Raw genomic sequence first — 7,862 nt, 5'->3', positions numbered from 1 at the left:
ATTTATATCCAGGATTTTTTTAAAAGATCAACTTTTTGTGTCAGGTTTTTTTGAGGCAACTTTGAACTCCCAATAAAGCCTCATAGTAAACTTGCAGTAAAGCCTACTGTGAGAAAACTGCCCTGGGGGACACCCCCATAGGTGAACTCGGTCACCCCATCACAGCAGGTTGTATGTTATTGTTCACAGGTGACTTTATGTTGGTGGCTGTCTTGGTTGCTGTCTTGGCTGTTATCTAAGGCTTTATGCCATTTGTTATAAGCTGCTTCTTGGTAACCTATGTGGACATAGAAGATGGAGGATAGAAATGGTTTCAGAAATAAATACATAAAGAAATAAAAGCTTAATACTCTACAGTGTCCTGCTGAAGGAAGAGTGGGGAGAGGCTGGCTCCATGCTACTCCAGAATGTGTCAACGCTGCTAGTTAGTGCCAAGGGACTTCATGGCTCCTAAAGATGGCATCAGAGCTAGTGCCAATTTACATAGGAACAAAGGAAGCTGCCATATACTGAGTTGGACCATTGGTCTATCTAGCTCAGTATTGTCTTCACAGACTGGCAACAGCTTCTCCAAGGCTGCAGGCAGGAGTCTCTCTCAGCCCTATCTTGGAGAAGCCAGGGAGGGAACTTGAAACTTTCCACTCTTCCCAGAGCATCACCGTCCCCTCAGAGGAATATCTTCCAATGCTCACACTTCTAGTCTCTCATTCATATGCAACCAGGGGAGACCCTGCTTAGCTAAGGGGGCAAGTCAAGCTTTCTACCACAAGGCCAGCTCTCCTCATCATTCCCCATCATCCCCAATCATTCCCCATCATTCTCAATGGAAAATTGGTGCTGTAGGTCTGATGCAATGCTTAAGAGCCATGGGGCTCTCTGGACGTGTTGGCAGCGTGGGCACTGCTTGGACTAGCACAGAACCAGTATGCACACCCCACTCTTTCTCTGGTAGGACGCTGCATGATACGCAAGTCAAAATCCCTGTGATACAACATTGGAAGGACATGCTTACTCTGGATAACCAGTAGTGGATGATGGATATGTGTCCTCCAGCACAGTCTGAACAAGGGTTTTTTTGGTTTGCTCTTTTTTTTTTTTTTTGCAAAATGAAAAAGAAGAGGAATTTGTTGCCATTTGGCTTAATTTTACTGAATTATATGGAGATCAGGAGGGAGGGATGATATATATCTTTGTGGTTTTTTTTCCTTTTCCTTTTCCATTCATTATATATGAATTTTAGTTGTATTACATATTATTTGAAATAAAGATTTTTTTTAATTGAAGTCAAAATCCCTGTGAACTTCTCTCCATTGCAGAACGGCTGCTCGGACATGTTAGTGATAGGGGAGAAATCCAGTTCTGCCTTTATTTTTCATTGCTACCCTACCTGTGCCTTTATTAAGTGCCAATGAGATGGGAGACCAGTGGTTTTCCTGTGAGAAGCTGCTTGGAAGTCATGGCAGAAGGAGACAGAGGAGGGAGAAGCATCATTGTTGCTTTTTTTTGGTGTTTTTTTGGCATCAGGTGGGTTCCAAAATGTATAAGCCCAGCACTGATATTTCAATAAAGCTTGTCTCCCCTCATTCCGCCACCCACTAACCTGACTACAGAGTTACTTTTTCACAGTCACTCCTTGTTCTTCTAGCTCTATTCTCAGAATAGCCCACGCAAGGTCCTCCTTTCAGAGCAAAGTTATGTGCATGTTTGGCTGGTGCCTCCAGTCCTACACTCAGCAGCAGCCTGGACTTGGTCCAATAGTTCTTTATCATCTCTGCCTGTTTTGGCATTCGCTCCCAGCCTCTGTCTGCTTGTAACATTTTTTGTTCAAGGCCACTTTGGCTGCCGAACTCCCACCAAAGTAGACGAACTATGTTTCCATTCAAATGAGCAGCATCCTGATTCTCCACCAGCATTAAATCCTCTTGCACGCTCTCCACTTCCCTGAGCAGTGAGAAGTTGCAGGAGTGCCACTGCCTGGGTTCTGATTTCCTTTTTAGGAGAGAGCATTAGAAAGGTGTCTTGTGTATTATCTGCTTTATTTACAAATGCACACACAGAACATAGGTACATCATGTACAACCCTACAGGCCAGTAGACTGGCTACCTCATATTAGATCCTCAGAGGGGTATCCTTGCATCTGAAGGTGCCTTCAGTTCTTTAATTAGGGCTATTCACACATTACATTACATGTGCCTATCCTCTATTTACACTATTCATACTCATTCTGCTTGGCCTGCCACAGTCCTGGGAATCCCTGCTGGCTTCTCCATAAAATTTGCATGCTCCAGAGACCTTGAGGTAGAGGGCGTGCTTGTGCCCCCTTTAACCCAGGTTAAAGCCTGCATATAAAGCCCTGGCTACCAGGGCTTTTTACCCACCTTAAGTGGTGCACATTAAGTGGTGCAGCAGGGAAATGATTGACTAACAAGCAGAAGGTTGCTGGTTCGAATCCCTCTGCTACTATATCAGACAGCAGCAATATAGGAAGATGCTGAAAGGCATCATCTCATACTGTGCAGGAGGAGGAAATGGTAACCCCCTCCTGTATTCTACCAAAGACAACCACAGGGCTCTGTGGACGCCAGGAGTCGAAATTGACTTCACAGCACACTTTACCGTTACCTTTACCAAGGGAGGCAGTGCTGGGCTCAGCCTTGATCCAGGTAGGGCTGCCCTAACCTGGGTAGGGCTGCTGGTGTGCACAGCCTTACTGTCTCATATCTCACCCTGGTAAAATACTGTTTCTATGTTGCCTGTTGGGGAAAGTAAATCAACTGAATTCTATAGCATGTATTCCTTCCAGGGTAAGTGTTTATCGCATCATCAGCTGTGATGATACAAGATTAAGGAAAGGCGAAACAACATCTTCCCACTTTACCATAGGTTGCAGTCCTAGGGGCATTTATTTCTCAGTAAAGATGCTAGGATCAGGCTGCAAGCATTCATTTTGTCAAATATTCTTCTTTAAGAACGATGTTATGACCAGTGGACTAACATGCCCTGAATCTGAAATGAGTGTAGGACAGTCTATTTCAGAATAAATTAATAGGGCAGATAGTGAGGGTAAAAAAGGGCCTTCAGAAATATGTAATAATCTCTTCCTCCCTCCCTCCCCCCTCCATCTCCCTCCCCTCACCTCTCTCTCTCTCGCTCCATGTCCATGTGTACATACATACACTAAAGAAGTGCTCCTTGGTGTAAAGTGAGAGAGTTACAGGAACACAAGAGTGCCCTCATTTCCATCTGTGGAAAGTTGGAGGATATGATAATTATGAACTGGGGTATGGTTGAAAAATATCTTTGGGAAGCGGGGAGCGAAATCAGCCACAAGAACTGATCTTCAATCTTGTAACAAAGCTATTTCAGACATCAGCACCAAATCTGTGATCAAAGTAAATGTCATTCTTAGGTTATCACAGCCTCCATTACCAGTTTTCCTATAATCCGATACCTTGAATCTTGAAGGTTGTACCATGAAGCCTTCTGTCATTGGCATGGAGGTTGGCTAGTGGAATCAACACACACCTTACAAAATATGATAGTCCATTCCTAGGATTTCTGAACCTTTTAATATCAAGGAGTGTAGCAATCTTGAAACTTTAAATCCAAGATGGGAAACAGCTTGGCATCGGCAAATAAAGCAAGCAAGCCACATTTCTGTATCTACCACAACCTTTTTCTGTATTTTTGCCACATCTTCTAATCATGACATGCTTTCATGCACTAGTTTTTACCCATCCTTTGGTCCATGTTTCATGGCAATCACAGAGTATTCAGCAATGCCAGGCAAATCTTAAGGCTATTCACATGAGCTTGCGCAGCGCTACCTGGATAGAGCTGCCTGTGAAACGCTGGGATCAGGCCCGATCCTGGCACTGCCTCCCCTGATAGCCCAGGTTTTTTTACCAGGGAGTTTACCTGCATTAAAGGGTGTGAGTGTGCCCTTTTACCCAGGTATGGGATTGTGTGTATGCTTGGGCTTCATGACACAGAGCTGGGCATCTAGAGTGCCCAGCTTGAGGGGAAATCCCTCAATGTACTGCGGTCCTCCTGCATCTTGAGATTCCTGGAGGTTGGGACTCACTCATTTTCCTGGCCTCTGGCTAGCTGCACTGCTCAGAGCACGTGCAGGTGTGGGGTTGCTTGATCTGCATGCTGAAGAGCAGCAGGATGATCGTCTGGGGAGAAGGTAGCTTCAACAATCCTGCCTCCCCACTGCTTGCCCTCCCAGCCCAACCAACAGTTGTGAGAACAACGTTAATATCAACCTATATTACAGATCTACTGTGTGCTTGTAAGATGAAAACCTTGAATCGCTTAGTCTTCCAATTGCTTTAGGGTTATATAAAACACCATTCTACAACAAGTAAACCTTAGTTCTGAACATTAGGTCTTCATATATTAGCTCACATAATCCTGCCCACAGTGTGCCATAAGTTTACGCATCTGAACAAAAATCATTCTCCCCTCTCATTTCTTTCCCCATTTTCATTACAAGTTTCTATTTTCTGTCATAATGAAAGTAGTTTCAAATTGAGCTTAACACGATCATGAACACTACATCATGACTATTCCTGGACTGTACTACTTCAGTTGTGGGGCGGGGGGGGGGAGGGGATTCACATGAATGAATGTTCTCCCATAAATATTTTTTAAAAGAAAAAAGAAAAATAGATGTCAAGCTTTCTATACTAGCCGACCCCCGACCCCTATACCCATTTTATGTGGTTTAGGGCTTTTTAACATGAGGAATCATGGTTGGATGATCTTTGTCTGTCGTTGCTCAAGGATTGTTGAACAAAGACAGACCACCCCTGATTGTTTGTGCTTGTTGAGAGCAGTGTGCTGTTTTTTATTTCTGTTTAGCTTGAACATGGTTAGCCATCGGTATGCTGTGGTTTAATGGCCTAATAAAAATACTATTTAATTAAAAAATCCTGCCATCCCATATCTGTAGTCTAAAGAGGTACAATCCAGGAACAATTTCAGTGCTTATTCTATTAGAGTCAATTGGACCTCTGTCTATATGAAAGGGAATGAACAATGATGATAATGGTGGTACTGGAGTGAGTCACGCACAATCTTGCTGTGCATGACACATTGATGCACAGAGAAGTTTGCAGATATTTAGAGCCTCTTCTCAATAGAAAGAGCCATAAATTCTACCTTTCAAAGGCTCATCTGAGTGAAGTAAATGTTCTCAGATCAGGTTGCTTCATCCAGAATGTGTCACCTAGCTTCCACAGAGAAACACAATCTCTTTCCCATCAGTGACATTAATACTTAAAAGTGTGAGAATGTGCACTGGGTTCTACTAAGCTGTTTTTCTGCCCATGAGCAGTGATTTTAGTGCTGAGACTTTTAATGCCTTTAACAGGAACTCTCAAACGTTGCTACAGTCAAACTTCCTAAACCAAGATTCAAGTTGTTCAAAACTCTCTACATTTAACTAATGCAAGAAAAAACCCTGATGATTTATCTACAGGTGTTGCTTGTGGCTTCAGAGATGGAGGATTCACAAGTTATCCCCCCCCCCAAAAAAAAGAAAAAAAGAAAAAAGAACATAATAGGTCTGTTGTGTCATATTTTCTAGGGCTTATATCCTTTTAAGAATGAAGAGATCCATATGGTAGTGAGAAAGTCAAATGAGTAGAGAATAGAACAGCCTTCTGGAACAGAATAGGCATATACTTGAATAGAAATTTCAAAGTATAGATTTCCTGACAACCCACGAGGCCTACTTTCCCATTCAAGTGTCAAAAATCTCATTGTCACGGCGACAGCTCATTCCTGAGCTAATAAAGAAATGCAGCATTTTAAATGCAGCCCACTAGCAGTACTGGCTAGTCATTTCTTAGGTTAAGTGGGTACTGGGTAAGCATATAAGTAGAGTTGCCACCTCTTACTCATACACACAATATTGCTGTCAATCTCCAGCAAGAAGGTGGGTCCTCTATGGCTCCTCCCAAGGGTTACCAGGTCTCACTGTTTGACCTGAAGTGTCAGTGTGTTAGTTGAGCTTGAGCCAATGGTTCTCAGCTGAGGACTTTGGGCTCTAATTTGGGGTGGTGGGGTGATGGTTGGAGGCCAAAGAGGCAAAAACACCCCCTGCTTTACTTCTTTGCTACCTCCACCAGTTTCACAAGTGATCAAAGAACCTGCCATGTACTGAGTCAAGACCATTGGTCCATTTAGTGCAGTATTATCTACACTAACTGGCAGCAGTTTCCCAAGGTTTCCAGGGTTTGAGGCAGGTGTTTCCCCCAGCCCTACCTAGAAATATCAGAGATTGAACCTGGGATCTTTTGCATGCAAAACAGATGTTCTACCTTCGAGCTATGGCCCTGTGGATCCTCTGAGTGGCTGCTATTTTTGTTTCCCATAAGTCTCATATTAGGAACCATGCTACCTGATGACTGGAAAGAGGCAAGACTGCCCCAGATAAGACCCCCATTTCCCCCTTGCTCCTAAAAATTGCCCAAATGCGGCATGCCTCCCATCTTCACTGCCTGTAAATGCAAAGCATTTCAGTTCAGTTGTAGTTTAGCCTCTAGTTAGGGCCAATGTCAAGTAAATTCTCCAGAAGAGAGCCATAAACAAGAGAGAAGGCTGTTTTCCTCAGGGCCTAGCTTGTCCTTCTAAGGTCAATATGAAATAAATTACTCTAGTGTTGGTAAAAGATGTTAATCAACTGGGCATCAGCTTTCAGAATTATTTGTTGCTTTGTATATGCAGTATTTCAAATAATGTCATTGTTAGCAAAGAAACTTGACAGTGCTGGGGTGGAGAGGTGGGAAGCATTGCTGGAGGAAGATTTGTAGAGATTAATGAAATGAGTGACTTCACCACAGTATAAAGTTCAGTATCAAGGAAGAGTCATGTGTAAACAACACTGAAGAGGCTAATTGGAATCTTTGGCTCAGAAGATGATACTCTCGCTCCCCCTCCCCCTATTTTTAGATTCTGTTGAAGTGCATGGCTGGATTCCAAAGAGTATTAAAAGCATAGATGTTTCCCTTGCTGATCCTGTTGGATCTTCTGTCTCCTGCTCTCTAGGCTAGGGGTATGTTTATACATATGGCCATCATGGGAAAGCTGCTGGAAATAGCTCTGTGCAGAGGCGTAACTATAGGGGGGGCAGGGGGGGCATGTGCCCTGGGCGCCATCTTTTCGGGTCACATGGGGGGCGCTGCCATGACCAAAATTGCTTTTATTTTTTTAAAAAAAATTTTAATACAAATTTCTCCTGCTCAGTGCAGCAGCGCTGCAGCAGTCAAGGGAGCGCGTCGGCGCCCCCTCCCCCATGAGTGGTCCCTTCCGTGCCGCCCACGCCCCCCCCCCATTGCTTTGCTGGCGGCCAGTCAGTGGCCTGGCTTGGCGGCGCCGGGCGCCGCAGTGGGCGCCTTTCATGCTGCTCACTGCGCCTGCCCTTGGCTGAGGCTCGCTCGCTCCGTCGCTCGCTTAGTCTGGAACAGCCAGAAAGAGGCCCTCTAGTGGTTTGCCAGCCAGAGGGTCTCTAGTCAGTGACACACGCGCGACTCGGCCAGCGTGCCGAGTCGTGCTGCGCATGCGTGCGGTGTGTCCGTCCTCCTCTGTTCGCCTGCACGTGGTGGCGCGGTCGCCGTCGCGGAGGAAAGCGTGGTTGCTGGGGCTGGGGCTGCACTGCAGCAGGCGCAGGCAGGATGACGAGGACACACACGGACACCCGGCATGGAAGAAAGGATTCGGCGGCGGGCGGGTGGAAGCAGCAGACCAAATGTCAGGGTGAGAATGAGTTGCAAAAACTACAGAAGCCACATGTGGGGGGGGGGGGACATATTAAAGAATCAGGCTTTTATTTAGCTGCCCAACTATGGTCTCA

The sequence above is a fragment of the Hemicordylus capensis genome, chromosome 3, assembly GCF_027244095.1.
Source record: "Hemicordylus capensis ecotype Gifberg chromosome 3, rHemCap1.1.pri, whole genome shotgun sequence".
NCBI classification, from domain to species: Eukaryota; Metazoa; Chordata; class Lepidosauria; order Squamata; family Cordylidae; genus Hemicordylus; species Hemicordylus capensis.
This window is presented reverse-complemented; position numbering follows the sequence as displayed.